This window comes from Apodemus sylvaticus, chromosome 16 (assembly GCF_947179515.1).
Source record: "Apodemus sylvaticus chromosome 16, mApoSyl1.1, whole genome shotgun sequence".
Lineage (NCBI taxonomy): Eukaryota > Metazoa > Chordata > Mammalia > Rodentia > Muridae > Apodemus > Apodemus sylvaticus.
Window position 1 is genome coordinate 62,493,339 of NC_067487.1, and position 24,051 is coordinate 62,517,389.

Consider the following 24,051-nt stretch of genomic DNA (forward strand, 5'->3'; position numbering starts at 1 on the left):
TACTAAGTGGGGGTGCTTCTGGGAGGAGGGGACCCAGCCTCCTAGACCTGCTCTGGACAACACAGAGTAACAGATGAGACTGTGAACCTTCCCGGGTGTTGCTGGGGACAGCACAGGACTGACCAGAGGCCCAGGGAGGAACCCAGAAGATGGTCTGGCAAAGGCATCTCTGTAGGGGCGAACCAAAGCATATAGTGCAGAGGCTTTGGAATGAAAGACACACGCACAGAAAGGGAAGTCTAGCCAAGCAGGAACTTCCCCCAGAGAAGACCAGCAAGTCCAGTGGTAAATCTTCCCTCCTCGACTGTGATGTGGAGTCCAGCCACGGGCAGGGCCAGCCGAGCCTGTGACCGGCTTTAATTATTTTAGGGTAAGAAATGTGTGCTTTGTGAACACGCCAGATGTCTTTCTTTTGTTTATTTTAATTTTTTGTTTGTTTTACTTTTTGTTGTCGTGGATGTTGTTGTTTTAGTAGAACTTTAAATATGGAATGGGTAACAGGGTCCTTATCCTTCTTTGGGAAGGCGCAGCTGGAGACTCAAAGAATCTTTTTTTTTTTACAGCTCAAGACTCTGGAGCGGTAAATCATGAAAATGTGATAAATCAGGATCCCAGAAGTGGCTGTTCTGGGGTCCCCTGGGGGGGGCTCTTAATAACCTCAACACATTGTGTGGATGGGGGAGACATTGGGGTTGTGGAGTATAGAGGGGAAGCACCCCTGTTAGTCATCAAAACGGACAAATGACCCAAGCTACACCTTCTCTCACAGGCCCAACACCAACCTGGTTACAGAGCTTCCTGGGCAACAGGAAGTTGCTCGTGGCTCTCCCAATGCTGGAGTTGACCAATCCCCCTTTCCACCAAGAACACAACAAATCTAAGTCTGTAGTCTCTGCAGCAGAACTGCCTGGCATCAATTAGCACCAACTTCTGTCAAGTGGCAACCCTTACCCAAGCATGGAGACGTTCTCAGTGCGAGTATTTAACATGATCTATAAACGAGCAGCCATGACTTGCCCTCACGAGGCAACGAGACAAGAGGCAAACTGTGACCCTGTTACCCGGGGATAAGCCTGTGACCAGAATCAAGTCCAAGGGTCCCATCTCCCTCAAACTTTCCAGCCAGCCACACAAAAATAGATTTCCCAGGACTCACAATTGACAGATTACATCCAACTGCTCTTGTTCAAAGATGTCTTCATAAACAAACAACAAACAAACACCAACCAAACAAACAAACAAAACCCCATGACTTCCCTGTTCAGAGTGGAGGAGAAGCTGAGGGTGTGGAAGTAGAGGGGGTGGGGAATTTATTCAGGAGCTGGGAAGCTGAGAAACAGATTTGAAGACAAATACTTCAAAGCCCTCTAGAGAACTCACATAAAACACAAACCATCGAGCGAATGAGTCAAGCCCACTTGGAGTTTCTAGGGAGGGGAGTTTACCAGCACCACGAATAATTTTTCATCTGTCACGAGATCCTGAACCAGCAGAAACCTGGATGGCCACAGGGAAATGGGTCTCCATCTGATCTTTGCTTCCCAAGCCATATTTGTCAGGGGGCAGCAAAGACAGGAAGTCCGCGCTCTTCATTCCGTTTTGACCTGTATGACAAACGGAGAATAGTATATATATTTTTTTAGGCAGCTGGAACCCAGAGGGCTGATGTAACCACGAGAAAGACCACACACCCACACTGGACTGGATGTGGAAGTCCTTTACAGGCAGTAACCTTAGACACCTTCTTGCGCCTGGCCCTGCTAAAGGGCAGCCAGGCTGGTTCACCTGGGTAGAAACTACGCCCCTGTCCATCTCCTAGTTCCATACTGCAGATCCACTGTCCTCCCACAGAAATAACGTGACTGCCCAGAAAGCCAGCCAGGTCAACTGCCTTAGATGGCCAACTATGGAGGACCTTTCTCTCAGAGCTCACCGGGTCTCCGTACCTTAGCGTCACCCACCCACATCGACAGTTTTTCTGCGCGGTGATGCCCCGCCCTGCACTGACTCAAGTGTCTCCCATTCGAAATGCAGCAGAGGCAGCACTGGCCAGAGGTGACCGAGAGATTCACGCGGTTTTCCCTGAATGGCCACGAGGGGGCAGGAAAGAGGCCAGAAGCCACGGGTCAACCGGCTTGCTGGTGGCGCAAAGAGGCGCGGAGCAGCGACAGCGCTGGCGGCCAGGAGGCGGCGGGGGTCCCCGGGAGTCTCTGGAGGACAGTGAAGAGACGCAGCTGGGTCCGCACCCACGCCAGCCGCCCTGCGATTGGTCCGGGCACCCGGGTTCTGCTGGCACGGTGACTCGACACCGGAGTTCTACAAGTGCTCGCCCGGGGGCTCGTGGCTCTGAGTTGGGAGGAAGAAAGGTCCCTTCATCCCTCACGCGGACATTACATCCTGGGAAAAAGGATGTACTTCCATTTCTTCCCGCCTTCCCTTCTGCCTCTGGGAACCTACCTGCCCCGATCCTGGTGACACTGGTACCCTTCCACCGCGCCCCCACCCCCGACCCCGACCCCACTATATTTTTTGTATACACCGAGTGCAGAGTCGCTGACATTAGCCGATTAGTCTTTGTGACTCAGGAGCCAGCTTTTGATAATGAATTTGATGGGCCACTTCCTTATTTCCCCGTTCCACACCGGCTCTGTCAGCTCTTAGGACTGATTTCCACACGTGTCGGTCTCCCTACCCCAAGAAGATGCCACTCAACGGGTTCTCCTCTCTTTGCCAGCCTCTGTCCATTTTCCTTCTCCCAGATTCTGAATCCTTGGAACAGGAGTTAACCAATGGATCTGGTCCAGCAGGGTCAACAAAATTTAAAAACATATCGATCAACTTTCAGTGGAATCTTTACGAATTGTGTGTTTTGAGTGGATATTTTATTCTTTAGTAAAAATATTTTCCCAGTTTTCTCTCTTAAGGAGAAAGAAAACTCTCGGCTTTAAGAATATTTGACAGTGCTTTGTTTCCCAGATGATAATTATTTTGAATATCTAATAAGATTATGTACCTAATAATATCCAATTAATATCTAATAAGATTATGTACCTAATAATATCCAATTAATATCTAATAAAATCATGTAGAAATTTTATTGTTTTTTTCAAATAGACCTGGCTCGGGGAGATTTGGGAACTGTTCTGATGCTAATAAACAATCGAGTAAGAAAAAGATTTTAAAAGCCTTAACAGCAAATCCGAAGAAAGCCTGCTTTCCTCCTCGGGGCCTAGCTATCTGAAGGTGTGCTCAGTGGGGTCGGGAGCAGGTGGGCCCCTCCCAGGGTTTCAGGTTCCACTCTCTCCCACCCCCTCCAGGAGGAAGCTAGTCCAACTTGACAGAGAGCAATGACCTCAGTGTACCAGCATCTAAACGAGGGACAGCGACAGCGAGGCTCCCTCACGACACTGTCGCCCAGGGCTCCTAAGATCTGCGCATGTGGTTTGCTTGTTTTGGGCCAGGGCTGTGGCCTTCTGTTACTCAGCGTCTAGTTCCCCAGCAGGGCCGTGGCCCAGGATTTTCCGCGCTCTCTTCCTCTCTCTTTGGCTGATTTTCGCCCTCCAGCCCTCGGGAATTCCGCCATTTGTTCGCATCTCCAGCAGAGGGTAGGCAGGAGAAAGAAATGCTGAACAACAAGGCAGTCTTGGGTTTCTGAGTTGACTCTTCCAAGGTTGATGGGAAAAGAGCCATGCTGTTGGCTAAAATGGGATTTGGGGATTATCAGTGGACTTAATCTGGTTTCACATCTACCATCTCCGCAAATAATTAGAGATTACTAGTCACATTCAGAAGTTGCATTAACCTCAAAGAATTCACAGAAAATCTCAATAGGCTTAAATTCCATCCTGGGATCCAGAATGCGAAGTGCGTGTTACCGCTCCAGATAATTAACATTATAGGCTCTCCCCCCCTCACCCGGGGGCGGAGCTACAACACCTAGGTGGGTGAAAAGACTTGAAATACAGTATGAAGGGGAGAATAGCCCATGTAGGAAGAGGAGAGGCTGTGCAACATTGTTTCCTTCCCTGGTCTCCATGGGAATATTCTGATTCCGGAGGTCTTAGAAGAGCCTTGTTTTTAGCACGCGTTGGAGGCCACCAGGCAGAGGTTGATTCATGAAGACCGTTCTGGACACAGAGGCTCCCCGTGGGGTCAGAGAAGGGGAAAATAGAGAGCTTTAGTCCAGAGTTCCTGTGAGAGCCCTGCATTGGCAGTCAGCCGAGAACGCTGTTGGTCCTACAGGGTGCTTAAGGGGAGAGATTCGAAAACCAAGAACAGAGCAGAATTGGGATCTCAACCTGATGACCCTTCCCTTCACCTGACATCCGATTTTATAACACACTAACTTCTTATTAGGCTTCATTTTCATCCTTGCTGTACGTTGTTTTTTTGTTTGTTTGTTTGTTTGTTTTTGTTTTTTTAAATGGCCACTACCCTAAAATGAGCTCGCTTATACTTGTTTAACTACATCAATTCTACTCACGAAAAGGAAGTCAGTGCCACATAAACATTGTCTCTCCTTTGGAATTCAATCCCACGCCTTCACTTGTACCCGTTGACTGAGTTTCCCCACTTAATAATCAGCAAGGCTTAGTCTAAGCGTGTGGGGCAGTTCCCAAGGGACTGATGAAATGCCACCCAGAAGCCACCTTATTCTCTAGGGCTTCCGTTCTATGCCTGGAATTTGAGTGGAGACTGGGGATTCTCCAAAGAAAGGATGAAGCTTACCCAAGGCTCCCCAGGCATCAATAAAATATTTAGTGTGTAATAGCTTCAAATTGTTACGTCCGTTCATAGTTTTAGAAAGATTGGTTTTTTAAAAAAAAGTACTCTGACATACCTCACAAGCTGATCCACGCTTAAAAAAAAAGTCAGAACCAATCAACACCGTTCATACAGTTGTGGTGTAGAGACCTCCCAAAAGTGTTTCCTTCAACTTCTGCCAGCCTGGAGGTGGGGGTAAGGAACGACAATATTATTATATAAATATCTGCAATGAGTTCTTGGATAGAATTGCATGATGACCATATATGGTGAAAGATACACCCCCCACCCCAGACGTTGCTGGTGGAATATGTTAAAATGCACATGTCTCCGTTCTGCTCCCAAGAAGCTGGTGTGCAGATGTGAGGGGCTGTGGTTGTGGAAGCGCTGCTGTCTACAGCTTACATGTTGTCTACCAGGCCTCCAGACTATGTTTAAAAGGCGCTGTGCAGAATGAGGCCTGGACCTTCTTTGACGTAATTGTCTTTCTTTGGAGAGACATCTTGAAGGAAAAGATGAAGATTTGAAAAGGGAACTGATTTTCTCAGAGAGATTTGTAACTTTCCCTGTACTTCATAGGAATTCTTTAAACACAACAATAACCACAGCAAAGTCCTCTCTTTGTGGGTTCCTACCTGAACGGTTCCTGCTTACGGGCTGGACATCCCTCTCTGGTTTCTGACCCCACCAAACAAGTTCAGTCTAAGCTGGAATGGAGAATAGAAGCCCAAATTGAGAGTTTGTTCTGGAGTCTCCATTATAAAATCTGTGCTTGGGTAGCCTGCCATAATTCAAATATAATTTCCCCTCTATTTTCTGTGCTCAATGGGCTGTAACTAGCACAATGCATTTTGAAATGTGGTACGGTGAGGTGAGGAGGGGAGGAAGTTCAGGGGATTTTAAAAGATCCGGGCTCTTGGTACGTAGGCCGGACAGATGTCACAGCGGTTAATAGGTTTGTACCTATCTTCTAAATGCAATAATCTCTAACCACCGCTTGATCGTTACAGATTTACAGTCGCTATAATTTATGTTAACTTATATCTGGGATTCTTCTCCCCCTCCAGTGTTTGTGGCCAGCTGCTGGGGGAGTGGCATGCTTCCCATTAGTCAGCAGACTTCTTAAATCATTCCTGTGAAGTGATTTATGGCGGATTACAGATTCCTAGATGGCATTTTAAGTTAATGATTAGGCAGAGAGATATATCAAAAGTGTGGCTGGTCATGTTATGTATCTGACTTGTGTGGCTCAAACTCTGTGTGTGCGGCCTAAGAATTGCATTAAAAAAAAAAAAGACATTTTGGGGCTTATGTACTTCTCCAGTGAAAGACAAAATATTTTTAAAGGAAAGCGGAAGAAAGATGGGCACATTCTTCTAGGCTCTCCCCTCTAACGAAACACTCGTAAAATTATTTTTTACTTCATGAGAGCCGTTTGTAAGAACTGTTGAGCAGCGTAAGCTCACAAGAGATCATGGAAGCAATCTGCTGCTCTCTATTTAAGGTCCAGTGTATAAAAAATTGTTTAAAAGATGAGATTTTTATTGATGATAATAAAAATGTCTCCCACAGAAAAGGAGTTGCTAATGAGACAACAGGCTCCTAACACAAGAAGCGAGATAGAACTCCTTCTTCCACACTCCCTTTATCCTTTCCCTTTATCCGAGGTGTGAAGCCTCTCTGTGTCCAGTGTCATTTATTACCCAGGAAAGACATACCCTGGAAGGGCGCCCCCGAGGGCTTCCCTACTATTTTGCCTCTGTGAAAGGGACGCCGTAGAACCTCTTTGCATCAGAGGCACATATTTCCTTCTTTTCTCCTTCTCGGCTTTCCTTTGGCTTTAACACAAGTATTTATGATTCATTTCATGAAGGGCTGTTTTCTCTGTGGCCCTAAAATGTCTTAAAGTTGTTTTAGAGACAGGCAGCAACAAGGACCCATCTCTTCATGCCATAAAACAAAGTCATTGTCAATCGTCTACAGCCTGCAATAAACTATTAAAAAAAGGAATTTATGATGGCTGGCCATTATCCTCCTGAAGAAACTTGTTCTGAGCGTGCTCTTGTTGGCCATCCACTGGAGTTGTGTGTTGAACCGCAAACAAAGAGAGCGGTCTGCACCCACACAGGGTCTCAGGCAAATTGCCCAGGGAAGGCTTTGTCTGATAGTTCCTTATGCCCTTACTCCCCATCTCAAAACCAGGAAATAATAGCTACAGACATACTTTGTACTGATTGCCTGAAAAAGCACCAGTTTGCCAGGAAGAAAGTAGGTTGAGAACTAGCAAATGATTTGCATAGTTGGTGGCAATGGGTGGTGTGGAAGGCCTGGAGGGAGAGGGTGGCAGATATGATCCTGCTTTATGTCCGGAGAGGCTCTCTCCTGTCTTCTCATTACTTGCACTTTGATGACGCTGTATCTACTGCTGAAACTATTGGGGAGTGGAGAAGGAAGGGGTGGGGCTTGCGGCGGTGAAAGACTGAATCCTGTGGCTTTAAGACAAAACAACCGAAGGTCTACTCATCTTAGAGACCCCTGGAGTCAGAGGGGTCACCTCAAAGCAGATGTTATGAACAGTGACTTCCAGGGAAGGGCAACTAAAGTGCATTTGGTAGAGTGGAGAGTAAATGGACTTGCAGGAGACGGCCGGGCAGGAAGAAGCGGGTGTCTGAAGAGGACCAAAGACCTGGCTTTCTTGGATTCCAAAGACTGAAGATGTAAAAATCCCTTCATAAAATCACATCTTCAGTTCCCAAAGGTTTCCTAAGTGCTGTGTCTAATGGAAAACCTGATTTCCACTTAGTAGTAGAATTTCGAAGTGAAAGGCAATACAGAGACATACAACGAAACAATAAATGCCCAACCAATGCAAACTTATATTAATATGTTTAGCTTGTGGAATTCCAGAGCAGGTCTTCTATATTTACCTTTATAAAGCGAATGCTCAGTTTTCAGAGAAAGTTACAGAATCTCACTGGCAAACTGATAGTTTTCCTTATTAAGAAGAAAATACACGTTGTGTGTTTGCCCGTGTGTGCTACAGGGGGTGGGGTGGGGCTCCTCGAGACTTAAACGGACACTGCTTAACTCTGCATGTGAAAACAATGGAAACTGATTTTAAAATGAGACTAAAAATGGCAAGTCCTACTCTTTTACTCCTTGGCTATTAATTTAAACCCTGTTGTGTGTGACTGGCTTCAGAAAGGTGTCCCTGGTATCAGTGGGCTGTGGCTTTGAAAATCGGACTGTAACGCCTGCTGGTAGTTCCCATGTGAAACTGTGTGTATACTCACTTAAGCCCATTGTCTTTGAATCTTAGAAAAGACTTGATATCACCTGGAATATTCGTGTAAGGATTTCAAGTGGAAGACAAAAGAAATACACGTAATAAAATAATAAAATATGGCCTTCCAATAATGGTAATTTAGGTGAGCTGTTTTGTTGTTGAGACAGGCTCTCATTGTGTAGCTCTGTTGCAAGATCTTTCCTATCCATTCACATTGAGGCAGTGAGAGGCTAGTGATTGGAGGGGAGAAAAGGGGAGGAGCTAAGGGAAGGGAGGGGCGGGGGGGGGAGAGAGAGAGAGAGAGAGACAGAGAGAGAGAGAGAGAGAGAGAGAGAGAGAGAGAGAGAGAGAGAGAGTCCAGACAAGCGGCACAGAGTGGAGCCGCTTATCCAGATGGCTTCAGACATATTTCTGGTGTTTTGGAGAGGTTAGAAATGCTGGGATAAGACTTTATCATTGTAAATTGGCATTATGTAATTGGGAGTTTTGCATACATAAATATATTTGGTTAACTATTCAAGTTTAAGAGTCATGCTTTACCAGATACTTAGAAGGAGTGGTACAGAGGCCTGGCAGGGTGGTACTCTTATTAATTATTACCCACTACATAGCCCTGGCTGGCCTAGAACCCACTAAGGAGATGAAGCTGAGACTCACTGAGATCAGAGATCTGCCTACCTCTGCCTCCCAAGTGCTTGGATTAAAGGCCTCCACCAACGATCAGCTAGGTAGCTTTTTATACAAAGATTCAGAGCATTGTCTATGCCCTAGTATTTAGGGAAAGTTAGCCAGTGTTACCACCCCGCCCCGTCTACATCACACGCACAGTCCACGTTAGAATGCTTTCCACAGCTTTTATCAAGAGTCATTTTCAAAAGATTGAAACTATCAATGGCAGCCTTTTAATGAACTGTCTACTCTTGACCAAATGTTGACTTAAAAGTTACCTCACTGAAGTGGCATGGATTATACCTGCAATTATGTTGTCAAAACAAAATGCATTTAAGATATGCAAAGAAGAGATTTTTTTTTGTTTGTTTGTTTTTTGGTTTTTTGGATTTGGTTTTTTCGAGACAGGGTTTCTCTGTATAGCCCTGGCTGTCCTGGAACTCACTCTGTAGACCAGGCTGGCCTCGAACTCAGAAATCCACCTGCCTCTGCCTCCCAGAGTGCTGGGATTACAGGTGTGCGCCACCACTGCCCGGCTAAGAAGAGAATTTTTAAATTAGATTTTAGCAAAAACAAAACAAAAAACAACGCTAGACAATGGTCACTTTCGTGAGACCGCCTATTACTTGGTATTCTATAAATAAGCAGAGCAAAAGAGGCCTGAGCCAGCAGTTCTCTGGTCAAATGATGGAGAATCTGATCTGTTTCACTATTGAAAACTTACCAGAACTTGTCACTGTGCCAGAAAAATAAAAATCCAATAGAATATGGTTTTTCTAAAATATTTTTCCAATTATCACCTTGGCGTTCTGTGGTTCTGCAAATACAAATAAGTAAAAAGTGAAGTCCTTCATTTCTTCCCAGTTCTGAATGTAGCTCAAACAGCACTGAATGAAAACACAGCTTTCTGGAGCTCTAAGATGTCAGTCTATGGAACAACAGCCACACCAAGGCTTCTGGGGAGGCTGTGGGGGCTGCAGGGCAGGTGGGGAACAATTTTGGGTGTGCGGGACAAAGCCAGTGTTTCCATTTCTCCCCCACCCCCAGATGCATTTGCAGCGGTTGGTAAAGGGCCATTTTTGTGATGTGGCCCGGCATACAGTGTTTATTATCAAAAGAAACGCTGTAGCCATTATGACCAGGGTTACCATAGCCACCTGGTAGCAAGGAAGTGCGGAATCAATCAGAAGATGTTGAGTGACTGGAAGACACATTGAAAGAGGCTTCTGGGAGCAGGGCTTAGTCAGTGATGTGGTACTTGTCTAGCCTGTGCAAAGTCCTGCACTCCATTTCTAGCATTAGAAAAAGGGAAAGAGAGAAAGCAATCTTTCTGGGTACAATTTTCACCTCACAATGGGACACTCATAAAAATGCAGTGATTGAGTATCAATTCACAGCTGTTTAAAATGTCATCAATAGGTGAAACATTGTAACATCCATTGTGAGATTTGTATAGAAATATTTAATTAATTAATTAATTAATTAATTAATTGTATTATAAAGTTGATACCAGCTCCCCAGAATCTCAAATTAAGCTTGTGTCACTTTTCCCCCCCTATCTAAACCACAGACACTAGTGCTGTTCAATAGAGACACACACAGTGGGCCAGCTATAGACTTTAAAACTTTCTTACAACCCCATTTTTAAAAACTAAAAAGAAACAGGCAAAATCAGTTTTACCCTTGACTTTAGCCAAAGGCTGAGAAGTGCCTCAAAATAAACCCTTAGAAATAGCACATTCCTTATATGATGCTCCAACAATTTATTTCAAAACTTCTCTATAAAGCCTTCACGGTTTGCCTGTGAGTTAGCCACGCCTGAGTGTCTGAGCTTGGCAGTCCTGGCTCAGGGGTTCACCTAAGTCTGCAGTCACACTGCGGGCTCAGTGACAGCCTTCGAAGCACTGGCCAGGACATGAGCGTCCTTTTGCAAAAACCTCCCTCCCTCTTATGAAATCTCACTCCCATGGCATAGCCCTGCTGCTGGCTCTCTACGAAAGTGCCTTGTTTCTCTTCCACGTGGCCTTCAGCACACAGAATTTTAGGTGGCAATCCAAAGCAGTGCCCTCTCCGTCTGGCATCTTCAGCATGGCATTTCTTTCTGGGTGACTGGGATAGAAAGATAAATAGAGAAGGACCCGAGGTAAAACTGCAAGAAAGAAAATCCAAAATGGCCACACCCTCTTTATAATCTGAGCTTGGAAATGATAGGCCATAAATTGCACCTTGTTCTATACTAAGATGGCGCTACTCCACAATCCAAGAGTAGTGACTCAGCACTTGATAGGCTGAGGCCAGAGGATGGCTGTTGTGTTCGAAGCTAGCCTAGCGTACACAGTGAGTCTGGACTCCATCTCAAAATTATGAAAATAAATAGGAGATGACAGTCAGAGGAGACCCCTTAGATGTTACCAGCCACAGGTTTATTTTATCTAGCTAATACATCAAGGAATTATTTAATATAAAATTATTGAAATACATTATAATTTTTCTCACTGTCCTTGCCATGGACTGTATGTCTCCCCTTCCGTACTTCTGTTCACATGTTGAAGCTCTAATCCCTAATACTAAGTGAGTCATTTGGAGGCAGTTAAGTAGACACAGACCGAGTGGTGGAGCCCTCAAGATGAGATAAGAGCATTCTGGTATGCTAATCTTGGACTTCTGAACTTCAGGCTTCTGAGTATCAATATTTGTGGCTGAGGCACCCAACCTGTGGTAAATATGTTAGAGGATTCCAAACTGACTAGCCCAGGCCACAGTTCCACTTACACCCATAGCATGGCCTATTGCACAGGCAAGGGGTGTGCTGGGCACATACAGGCGTTACAGAATGTGGCAGTGGAGATGACCCCCTGATCCCAGGAGGATCCAATCACTGTCCTGATCCACTCCAGTCTGCTCCTCTGACCTATTCTCTCACTAGGTTCTTTCTGGCTTCCCTTAAGTTCCAGGAAGTGTGCGCCCTGCAGGCTTATCCACAATGACAGAAACCAATTTCTTCAGGCACCAGTGGGGCCCATAGAACCAGAACTGTGCCATACAAACCAGACTGCACTTGACCCAAAGCCCTGGACTCTGGGTGTCTATTTCTCCTCTCAGCGTTTTGCTTCCTTTGTATAACCACAAAGATCTAGAAAGCTCCTTGAAGACAGGCCTTGGGATGTGGGTACCCCATTTCTTCTACAGAAGGTCTTCTGTAATGAATGACCTTCCTTCTTGGTTCACCCATCAACTCATCTTTCTGATTGGATGGACCACGTGTAGTCTGTGGAGACCCCGAGAGTTAGGCCTTTTACCTTAGACCCCAGTAGTAATATTGTTGCCTGTATGTTCCAAAGGGACTCAGATCAAAACGTTACCTTCTGATTCTAGATCAGCAATGCAGCGAGACCCCAGAGAGCTCTAATCTGGAGTGCATTCTAGAATGAAGCAAAGGTCGGTCCCTCCTCTCTCCTTGACCCCACAATCCGCCTGGCCCATTTGGAGCCTTTGCTTGTGACTGTACACATCAGTCACTCCTGGACCTGACCTGAGTCATGTGCTCTCGCCCTGAACTGAAGCCCATATGTCGCCCTGAAAGCTGATTTGCCTTGGATGTGGAACAAGTGAAATATTTGCTTAACTGAGTACATTGTACGCTATACGCTTTTTTTTTCCACAGGCAAGGCTTGTGCAGAAGGCCTCTCTCAGGGTTCCCTCCACCCTTTCAGGCTTTTTCTAATGCACTGGAGGAGACTACAGAAATAGGAGGACATGTCACGTTGCGCCAAGCTTCAAACCCACGATGAAACTAATGTGGGAAAAATGCCATTAATTATGTCACCAGCTACAAACGGCTTCGGCAAGAGATGTGACTGTCAAATTGATGGCCTTTGCTTTGACAGAATGTGACAACGTATTTGACTTGTATCTTTTCTCACAGCCTGTGTTCTGAGTGGTATTTACAGAGAATTATAATCACTATCAAAGTCTAGCTGTGTAGCCAGCATGCCCAGGACCCAGCTGAGAACATGCTTCCTTCCCAAAAGCATTTAAATGCTACTCACACCCCTAGCAGTCCTGTTAAAGAGTTCTCGAGTTTCATGCGAGGAAAACACAATATCCTTTACATTAGAAGGGGAGTGGAGTCGCTTTCCTAGTGTCTTCCCCTCGATGTAAACGGTAGCCATTTATTTAAAGTCAGAGGAAGCACCGTGCCTGTCAAATGGGAAGACATTTATTTCATTCATGTGGTGTCTGGAGAAATGGTCTCAGAACCTTCTTTATGAACTTTTGTCCTTACAAAAACACGGTTTGTAAAGAGGTAACGCAAACGCGAAGACAATGTCAAGTAGAAGACTACAAAGAAAACAACCAGTCTTTCTGACATGTAGAACTGGCTCCAGGATTTTTATTTTATCTTACAGTCACACACAGTTCCACCAGTGTTGCGGCTGCTGTCTTTAAGAGACAACATCTGGGCCCCACCATGTGGACACAGCTTTAAAAAAACACATGACGACACACATCTCATTTCTGTGTGACATTTGGGCTCCTCTAGACCTGGGCTTAGCCACATAACTTGGAAAAACACTCAAGAGGGGTCCGGAACATGGAAAGCTCCCCAAAGTTGCCTGCTTGGAATGCCAGGGGTGAGAGGAGGGCTTCTGTTCTGTGTGAATCTGTCCAGATTTATGTTCTACAGAACCAGGCAACTTGGTGCCAAGCCCTGGCTCTGCCCACAAGCCCCCTGCCCTGAAGTCAGGTTCCATAAAGACAGAAGTGAATTTCCAGCATTCCACTCTGGATACAATTTATGTCTGTCGTGAGTGGCTTCACTCTGTCATAAAGTTTGCTATTGCTCTAGAGGCCCTATAAGAACGATAGTCAAGGAGCAGTTTAAGGATCCCAGACACTGTCAATTTAGGCATGCACAGTCATGACATCAAATATCTTTCAGTGTATCAACTTCTTCTTGAGGCGTTTTAGAATGTAAATTTAAAACTACAGCCCATATTTCACATATACACCTGCATCTATCCTTATACACATAGATAATACTTGATTCGTTTATAGATACATAGGGTCACATCTCTCTAGGCATCCACTTCCGTACAGACCCTGGGAAAACCCGAGTCTCTCTTTTATAATTCGTTTCTATCATTTGGCATCTCATGCAGAAGACCCACAGCCCGAGAGTGAAGCAGCCTCCGTGATGGGAGAGTGTGCAGTTCTCTGAATGGAGAGCGAGACTCCAGAGCCAGCTTTGTCTAGCCGTGTTTTGCATTGCTTCTTAAAAGGAATGTGCTTGAGGTTTGTCGTGATTGCGATTTCATTGGGAAGGCTGAGGCAGGAGAAAGAAGAGCTCAAGGTCAGCTCAGACTCAAGAATGGTCTGTGTCTCAACACAAAACCTGGGACAGCCTCCAGGAGTGAAAGCCCAGCTCCTCTGCAGACATCAGAGCCTGCAATTCGCTCTAGAATTTAATGTCCTCCATTTGTGGGGGGCAGGTGGCTGCCAGCAGTCCCCCAAGGCCTCTAACTCCTCCTCGGCGGGTATTAATCTGGTTTTAGCCTGGTTCTAAGCCATGAGGGTTTCCCTGTCCCAAGGTCTTGTTTGAACTTTCTTTCTAAATCTGGTACCCTGCTTGCCTTATGAAGCCAGAGAGATGCATGCTGGGTAACAGGCAGTGACTCTCTCAGGAGGCTGGTCTTGGAGTTGGGACCTGGGGGAGGGGTGTGGCGGGCAGACTTCTCCCACCCCCATCAGGCCACCTTTGTCTACAACTCTGGAGCTGCTGCTGGTGGTTGGGGAGGCTGCCTCCCCCAATCCCTCTATTGCCAAGATTCAGCAGCTCCTGGTTGCAGGGGGTGGGGACTAAGGCCTAGAAAGGGACCTTAAGTCCCGTAATTCCTGGGACATTTGTAATGATGCTTAGTGTTTTTCATTTCAAGGCCAACACGTGTCCACTCCTAGAACCACCAGGCTTCCTTTGCCAGAGGGGGCAGTTCAGGGCCACCCTAAAGCAAACTTGCAGACAAAACCCAATAATACCATTTTCTAAACAAGGAAAGGTGACCCAGGCCTGTTAGTCTGCATTTGACAGACAGGGAGAAGAATCAAGAGTTCCTGCACAGTCTGTGAGACACGCCCACCCCGGTTTAAAAAACAAAACCAAAGGAAACAGACAAGACAAGCTAAGTTTAAAACTCTGAGCTAATTTATCTCCAACTTCACGAAGCCTTATTTCCCCACGCCTCACTTCCCAGAACCCTGGCAGTTTTGGAATGACAGTATTCAAAAGGCTGGCCAGGCCCTCCATTGTGGCCTCTCAGGCTCTGTGGGCCCACCTCCTGGACACATCCTAAGATCCATACTGGGAACGGCTGCGCTCCTACCCAGCATTCCTTGGTGACCAGTCAGGTAGAGGTGCGGCCTAAGGGCTGTGGAGTAACCCCGGCACACCAAGCTTACTTTTGGCAGGGCACAGATCTTGCATCTTGTTTACCCCTTCCTGTGGAACTGGCGCACCAGGACCTGGCCCACACAGCAGCTTAAGTAAAAATGTTATAAATCTGATTTGGTATATGTTCTATGGGAGTTCTTGCTACTTAATGCACTCAAGATACACACACACACATACACACACACACACACACACAATGACATAATAAAGAATTCCATCTCTTAGCCAAAGCTCTGGAAATGAATATTACATTTTCATCTCTTGGGCCAACACTCTAAAATTGAATGTTAAATTCCATGGCTTTTAAAAGCTGTTGAAGCCAGCGTGGCGTGATGAAATATATGTAGTATTAAATCTCAGAAACAAAACAAACCCAAAAACCCAAACCGAAGCCCTCTCTTCAGTACAGCCTGATTAAGGCAGCTGGAGAAAGAAGGGAGCTGGCTGTGGAGTCAGGACAAGGGAGTGAGGAGGTCTCTCTTGCTGTCATCAGAGTCTTCTGCCTACCCCCCAACCCCAGAACAAATAAATAGAGCACTGATTGTCTCTAAGCATGAGCTAACCCCAGGAAACGGGAACCGTGCCCGCCCACCCTGCAGCCTCAGTACTGCCCATTTCTCCACAAGGAAACTCTCTCAAGATTTTGAAAATAAGCAATTTATAATTTCCTGAATTTTACTTTTCCTGGACAAATTACATTTTTTCTCATCTAAAAACAAGATCTTTTCTTCTTTCAGATCTTCCCAATTATTCTAAAGAAACCAGGAACCTACAATTTAAAAAGTAAAACCAAAGGAGAAAAGGAAAAAAAAATCCATCTACAATTATACACTTTATACTGTATTTTAATTTGTAACTGCATTTCAATCTCCAACGGGATGAGTGTATTTTAATAAATGCTGCTGATTAGAGCTATGAAAAGATATATTCAGAAAATACGATTTTCTTTCTATTCTTGGTAACCAACCATGCTACCCTAACTGGTTATTGTTGTTGTTGTTTTAAACCCATGGGTGGGACTACAGAGGGGGAAAGAAGCAGACACGTGGGCATTTGGCTGGATATCTTTGTCTTGACCGCGGACCCCCCTCTGGGGGAATGCAAGCTGTCTTTGCTCAGTACAGGAATCTTGGCTATGTTCTGTTGATCCTCAATACAGCCAGTGCAGTGACAGTAGCAACTGATCCCAGTGAACTGGGATCTGGTATCTATAGGCAGCCAGTAGCAGGCTCGGGATCACCCCAGTCCCAGGCCGCCTTGGAAAAATTCGAAAGCTAGAGTTTATTGAAAGCCAGAAAGCCTGGTCCCCTCCGCCGGCCAGGAGGCCCTAGGGTGCGTTCACGACAGAATGGGGTGGGCCTGGCGTCAGCTAGCTGATCTGTCTGGGACACAGCTGCAGGGACGGGAGCCCTTCTCGGACTCGGCTCCTTTCAGAAAACATTTCCCCCCCTCGGATGTGGTTTTCCGTTAATTAATCACTCATGGCCCCGCGTCCGCGGAGCCGCTTTCCCACTCATCCTCAGGCATCGCTACAATCATCGTTTGGAAAGGGAGAATTGGCTCATTTCTTAGGGGTGGCTGGGCTGAGGATTCTAACAAGGATCTGCTCTGTGGCTACTGTCTGCACATTGCCAAATGACCTTCTAGAAGGTCCTCTTCCCTCTCCAGATCTTCCAGTCTGTATGCCGTACTAGTCTTGAGCCTTCTCAGGTCTAGTCTGGGGCCTGGGTGGTTCAGGTGCTCAGGGTGGTCTTTGCCCAGCACCGTTCGCCTGTTCCGCCCCTCCCCTGTCTTCCTCTGAGGACCTCTCAGAGCCTGTCTTGGCCTCGGGCACTAGAACATGCTGAACTAGGCAAGACAAACTAGCCAGGCTGCTGACTGTTGGGTACCCGGAGGCTGTCTTCCCCTGGCCTTGGCTGTGTGATGTCCTCTTGGGAAAGCCTGATCTAGGCCCCAGCATTCTGCAGGACGGTGTTGGAGAGTCCCCACACAGTGGGAGAACGTTAACTCTGTTCTCTATTTGTGTTTTAATGCTCTCGCCGCTTCCGACCCACGAACAGAAGCCTCCTACGCGGGCCTCAGCTTTAAGAACGCATCCAGATGTGGCTGGGACCACCCTGTGCCTCGGGTGTCTCCAAATGTGGCGCAGGCCACCCCACGTCGAGCGAGGTGGGATCGGATATTCCCGTGTGTGGGTGTTGGTGGAGATTTTGGGCTGCTGGGCCTGTGAACTTGACTAGTCTAAACGCAGGGTCTGCGGCCGTAGGAAACCTCTGCGCTGGCCGCAGGCTGCCACGCACAGCCTGCCTGGTGGCGCAGTGCTAGCTCGGGGTCCTTGCACTGCAGCGGGATTCCCTGGCCGCAGTCCCTGGACGACAACACCCGCAGTTTTTGCAATCGCGGGATGGGCGAAGCGCGCTTACGAATGTCGTGCGTGCGCGGACACGTCCCGCGCCCATCCCGGAGGGTCTTCTGCCCGCCCGCAGCCCGGCTCTGCGCGGTTCCCACCAGCCAGGGCTAGCGCTTCCTCTCTCGGTCAGCGATCCAAGCCGCTGGTCCAGCTGTCAAAACAGGGGGTGTCTCTTTCATTCTGGCTCACAAAGTCCCAAAGGGGAACAAGGGGCCCTTAATGCTTGTGTTTGGACACAAGCAATTATCCCTAATTATTCTTTTTCTTTTGAGCCTGCCCGTCCTGCGGGCGAGCCCGCCGAGGAACAGGCCCCGTAATCCTCCCCGGCCGGCGGAGCTCAGTGGGTTCTGTGCGGCCCGAGGCCCGAGCGCTTTCATGTCATTGCGGGTTTAGAGCTGATTCAAACTCATTGCGATGGGGGAATTAACCCCGAGGCCCTGGCTTTCAGGGGCCTCTGATAAGAGATTATACGTGTTGATGGCAAGCTTTTCCTGGCAAAATGTTTTCAAAGGACTTGGAGTTGTTAAATCAAAGCGCTATTGAATTGCTTCAGGGGCCGCCCCCTCCCCCTCCCCCCCGCCCTTCCCCCAACTCCATCTCTTTCCTCTTCATCTGTCCGCCGCCCTCGTCACAGCCCAGGACTGCCCACAGTGAGCAGCCCAGCCTCCGCAGAGCTGTACACCACCTTCTTTAGACAGTTTCCCTCCGTGTCTCACCCAGGGAGGGTTGTTTTTGTAGGTGCAAACACCCCTCTCTCTTGAGGTTCCCCCACACAGGCGCAAAGCTCTCTGGCTAAGAAAGCCTGCCTCAAGGGAAGAACGTTTCTCCCCAAACGTGTGTTTTGTAGAAAACGGAGGTGACAGGGTGGGATGACAGGAGAAAGGAAGGGAAATTTTCTTCTCCCAACCTCTACCAAAGGTCAGAGGAGTCAGAGGGGAGCTGCGGGGTTAAAATGTGCTGTGAGCAGAGTTCACACGTCCCAGGGAATCTCCTGGTCTTTTTAGGAATGGGTGGCAGCTGATGACAGAGGGCTAGGGTTGGAGGACTTTGTGGATGTGGATTCTGACCTGGAGTAAGTCCATCAGCGAATCTGTTCCAACCGTAATATACAAAGGGTTGATTTGTACTTTGCAGCTTCGCAAACTACAAATTGCAGTGTTCTGGGAGATAAAAAAAAAAAAAAAAAGCCTTCCAGGGGCTCAAAAAGTGCTACAGAGACCAGATAACTGTACCTTTGAAAAGGAAGTACTTTAAAATGTCTATATTTAAATACGTAAATATCTACTTAGGTTTATTTACTTTGTGGTATGAGTGTTTTGCCTGCATGTATGTATATGCGCCACATGTGTGCTTGGTACACACAGAGCTCAGAAGAATGCTTTGGGTCCTCTGGAACTGGAGTTGCAGATGGTTTTGAGTCACCGTGTGGGTGTTGGAAATCAAACCTGGGTCATCTGCATAGGTAACAGGGCTCTTGGCTGCAGTGCCCCAACAAAGCAATTTTCAGGGCCAGATCTGACATTGTCTCTCTGCCCACAGCCCCATCAGTCAGGACTCTCAGCTCTGGTCTCCACTGGCTGTGTACATCCACTAACCTAGTGCAAGGCTTACCTTGTGAAAGGCTTGCTGCCTGCGTGCTCCCTGTTGGTGCTCCACCCACTCCCTTCCTGTTTACTTTCTTCCTGGAACTCTTCACCACTCACACTCACTATGCCTGCGCATGCGCTGGCCCAAGTTATTACGAGGTTTGGTGTTGACCTGGCACCCATTGTCTCTGGCAGCTTCCAGAAGAGCAAACGGATTCCTTGGTAGTGTTTGCCTGCTTAAGTTGATGGCCTTTGATGGGCCCTATAGGAAGCAAATTTCAGTTGGGGTTTTTTGTTTTACACTGCTACCGGGTTTTTGGCGGTTCTCCTCCTAGCAGCTGGGGTGTCCTCCTTCCTCCAGTCCCTCCTCATCTTCTTTCTCCTCCTCCCCATTTGTGTTATTTCTAAGGAAAACATTTTTGTAATTTTGATCTATTTAAATAATGTTTAAAATTTTGCATCGCACAGGCCCCCAAACAGGCGAGTAGGGTTGTGTCAGACTGAAGAGCTTCTGCACAGCAAAGGAAATCAACAACAGTGAAGAGATAACACGTCAAATGAGGGGAAATATTTCTAAAGCACTCGTCATAATATGGGAGTGATAGCCAAAATACACAAGGAATACAAAATACTCAATAATAAGAAAACAAATAATACAGTCAAAAAAGATGGTCAATGGCCTAAAAAAAAAAAAACCCCATTTTTTTCAAAGAAGATATATAAATGAATGGTCAACAGATACATTGTTAGGGTTCTGTCTAAGCTCCACCCCACAATTACCTGGTAACAGCCAGGTATGCCCCTCCCCACAATTGCCTGGCAACAGCCAGGTAGGCCTGGCCTATAAAAGAGGGTGCTAGGCCTCTCCTCTCTCTCTTACCTCTTGCTCTCTCTTACTCTCCTCTTATCTCTCTGCCCTCTTGGGTTCTCCTCCTCTCCCCCCTCTCTCCACATGGTCATGGCCGGCCTCTACTTCTCTACTCTCTCCCTCTCTCTGCCTTTCTCTGTCTCCACTGCCCCATTAACTCCCATCCTCTGCCCTGAATAAACTCTATTCTATACCATGTCTGTGTGTGTATGGTCCCTGGGGGGTGGGGAGGAAGGGATGCCTGGGCCTGGGCCGGCTTAGGCACCCCCTTCCCCCACACCGCTGTATGCCACATTCTCCTAAACTTCTTTCTCTTTTTATAATCACAGCGTTGGTGCTGAAACCATAGCATATATGAAAAAAATGAAAATTAAGCTTATACTGTGAGACCTTCCATTCTGAAACTCTGTCCTCAGTTCCAGCACACAGGAGGAGCCAGCCTGGGCTACATAAGGAGTCTCCAAAAACCCAGAAAACAAGCAAACAAACAAAAAGATGGTAAATCAGTGTCCATGGGGCATGGAGAAGAGGGGACAGTATACACATTCATATTGTAAAATTGGTGCAGATGCTGTGAGGAATAATATGAAGATGCCTCAAATAACCAAAAACAGGGTTACCATGAGATCCAGCCAACCTATTTCTGAAGTTCCATCTAAAGGATTTGAAACTGCTGTGTCAAAGTGATGACCGGGCTCTTATGTCCATCTGTAGCTGCCTTATTCACAATGCCAACTACAGAAACAGTTGAAATGTTTGCTCAGGGCTGGGAGTAGGGAATCTGAAAGAAATGGGAGTGGATGATTACAAAGAGGTTTCTTTTAGAGACAACACTGTGTTCTAAAATGGATTATGGTCGTGGATGCACAAGCCAGGGAAGATATTAAAAAGGCGTTGAATCTAGTGCTCCATGGATGAACTGCATGGCATTGGGTTGTCTTAGTTTGTTTTGTGTTGCAACAACATTTGAGATCTGTACAACTGTGTAGAGCCTTCTTTGGTCATCGTCTAGAGGACAGGAGGTCCTGGGACTTGGTTGCATAGCATCTGGTGCAGGCCGGCCTTCATTTCTGATTAAGCTCTTGCATAACAAGCCCCACAGGCATCTGCAAAGGAATGCCACAGGTAGAGGAAGCAGCCACAGCTCTGGGTACCCGTTGCATAGCTTGTCTGGCATGAATGGACTAAATTGATGGAGAAGGAGGGAATTGTAGCAGAAGACAGAGCTTAATGAGGAATGAAGGATGGAGGTTGAAGAGGGGATGCGATGAGCTTTCTACCCAGTGAGGTACAGTAGAGGAACGCCATGTCACAACTTCTTTTAAAGACCCTCTAGCAGGGTACAGTGTTACACGTATGTGCAAATGTCACAAAAACTGCGTTATTTTGCATGCTCACTTAATTAATAATAACAGCTCTCAGAGAAGCGAGACAGGGAGACCAATCATGAGGCTGTTGCTGGAATCCAGTCAAGAAACAAACACTAAGAGAAAAACACAACAAATGAACCTACCGTATTTTAAATTTCCTGATGCGATTGGCAGGGTGTGGAACATAGGAGAAAGAGAGGGGTAGTAGAAGGGATAATTTAGTTTGGGATGTGTCAAATTGGCGGTCTCTATTAGCCAACCAAGTAGAGATAACTATCAGTCAGTTGGATGGGTGAATCCAGAGCACAGGGTAGAGGTGTGGACTAGAGAAGTGTACTGGCTGGTTTTGTGTGTCAACTTGACATAGGCTGGAGTTATCACAGAGAAAGGAGCTTCAGTTGGGGAAGTGCCTCCATGAGATCCAGCTGTGAGGCATTTTCTCAGTTAGTGATCAAGGGGGGAGGCCCATTGTGGGTGTTGCCATCCCTGGGCTGGAGAGCAAACTGAGCAAGCCAGAGGAAACAAGCCAGTAAGGAACATCCCTCCATGGCCTCTGCATCAGCTCCTGCTTCCTGACCTGCTTGAGTTCCAGTCCTGACTTCCTTTAGTGATGAACAGCAGTGTGGAAAGTGTTAAGCTGAGTAAACCCTTTCCTCTCCAACTTGCTTCTTGGTCCTGATGTTTGTGCAGGAATAGAAACCCTGACTATGATAAGGTGGAGACTTGGATACTGTTGCAGGTTAATTAGCAGCGATGTGAAGTCATGAATGTCTACATAAGAAAAGAGGCAGCAAGTGCAAGTGGAGGAGGGTTGAAGCATGGAGTACTGAGCGTACTGTAGCTCCGAGAACTCAGAGAAGAAGCTCCAGCCAAGGGACTGGGCACGAAGGTGGACATCAGGAAGAAGAAGAAGAACTGGGGTAAAGAGTTATCGCTGACACAGAAACAGAGTCAGCGGGAAGGAGCCCTTTGGAGGGACTTGAAACGGAGGTTAGGGGTGAGGTGCAGGTGAGTTACATCACAAGCAGAATGAGTGGCAAGGACAACTGATGATTCTAGACCATTCTTTCAAGGAACTTTGCCATAAAGATTAGCAAAGAAATTGAGTGGGACAGTCAAATGGCTTAGAGAGTGAAGGTGCTTGCTGCCAAGCCCTATGACCTGAGTTCAATCCCCAGGACCTACATGATGGAAGGAGAGCACCGACTCTGGCAAGTTATTGGCTCTGATCTCCGCAAGTGTGCCACGACATACCCATACATGTTCTCTCACATGCAGTAAGTAAAATAAAGAGTAAATATAAATAAAGTGAATGTAATACTAAATTGTGTGGAATATCAGAAAAGTGTGTTGAACCAGGCACAGACAAATACTTCATGTTGTCCCTGACATATGGAAGCTAAACGCTGACCTTACAGTTCAATAGTGGTTACCAGAGGCTGAACAGAGTCTGGGGAGGCAAGGGTGGGTAGTGGGTACCAGGGTGCAGGTGGGAAGAGTGACTCTGTGTTGTAAGTCCCAGTAGCATAACACAGACACAAGAGCGGATGGTACATTTGAAGCTTCTCACCCTGAACTTAAAGTCAGCCAGTTAGATTAGCTGTGGGATTTTTCTTCTGCAGGTTCAAAATCAGTGGAAATTTGGATTTAAACGCAATCCTTGTGTGGTCAGGAGCCTCCGGCTAAGGTAAAGGGGACAGAGATGTTGGAGAACTGAAGAGGAACTTCAAGTGAGGGCAAAGAGCACTGGGCTTTGAGGGGTGGTGGGGAAGTAGGGGGAGGAATGGAGCAAGGGCTCTGATAGGCAAGAGCGTTCCCTGAGCCCAGAGCAGGAGGAAGAAGGAAATGGGAAGGTCAGAGCAATGGCGGAGGAGCGAAGGGCGGAAGGGCGATTGCTGAGGGCTCCCGTTAGAAGCAGATGAGAGCAGAAGGGATGTAGGAGAGGAACTAGGGAACAAGCGTTTACTGCATTGGAAGGGGTCTAATGGCTTGGAATCACTAGGATTTAGGAGAAATATTTAAGAATATTCCCATTCATCATGGCACACCTGGAGATGTCTTTATTTTGAAATACACTTTGATTTTTGAAACCATTACTGCCTTTTATAACTTTTAAAAAAACTTTTCATCTATTGTCTTGTTTGTACAAAATAACTTTTTGTGCACATATGTGTGTATGTCCACGCTGAGGCCAGAGACTGAATCAGGTGTCCTTCCTCACGCATTGTCTCCCTTGATCTTTGAGTTTGCATCTCTCACTGGCCTAGCACTTGCTGCTGATTAAGATGGTTGTTCATCATTTTATTGACCGAATTCCACCTCATCCCCTTCCTAAGCTTTCGATTGAGATGTATGTCACATTCCATAAACTTTAAGCATATATATTCATACCAATGACCTTAGGATGTTCATAGTCACATGACCATCACCTCCCAGTGTCTTGGAATATTGTTTACCCACCATCTATTTTTAAAGGTTTTATTAGGTTTTTAAATTTTTTATTACCTTTAAAAACTAGTGTGTGTGTGTGTGCATGCATACATGCATGTAGAAGTCAGTAGACAACTTTTAGGAGTTGGTTTTTTCCTTCTACCAGGTGGGTCCCAAGGATCAAATTAAGAGGAATTTTAATCTAACAACATGGCTGCTC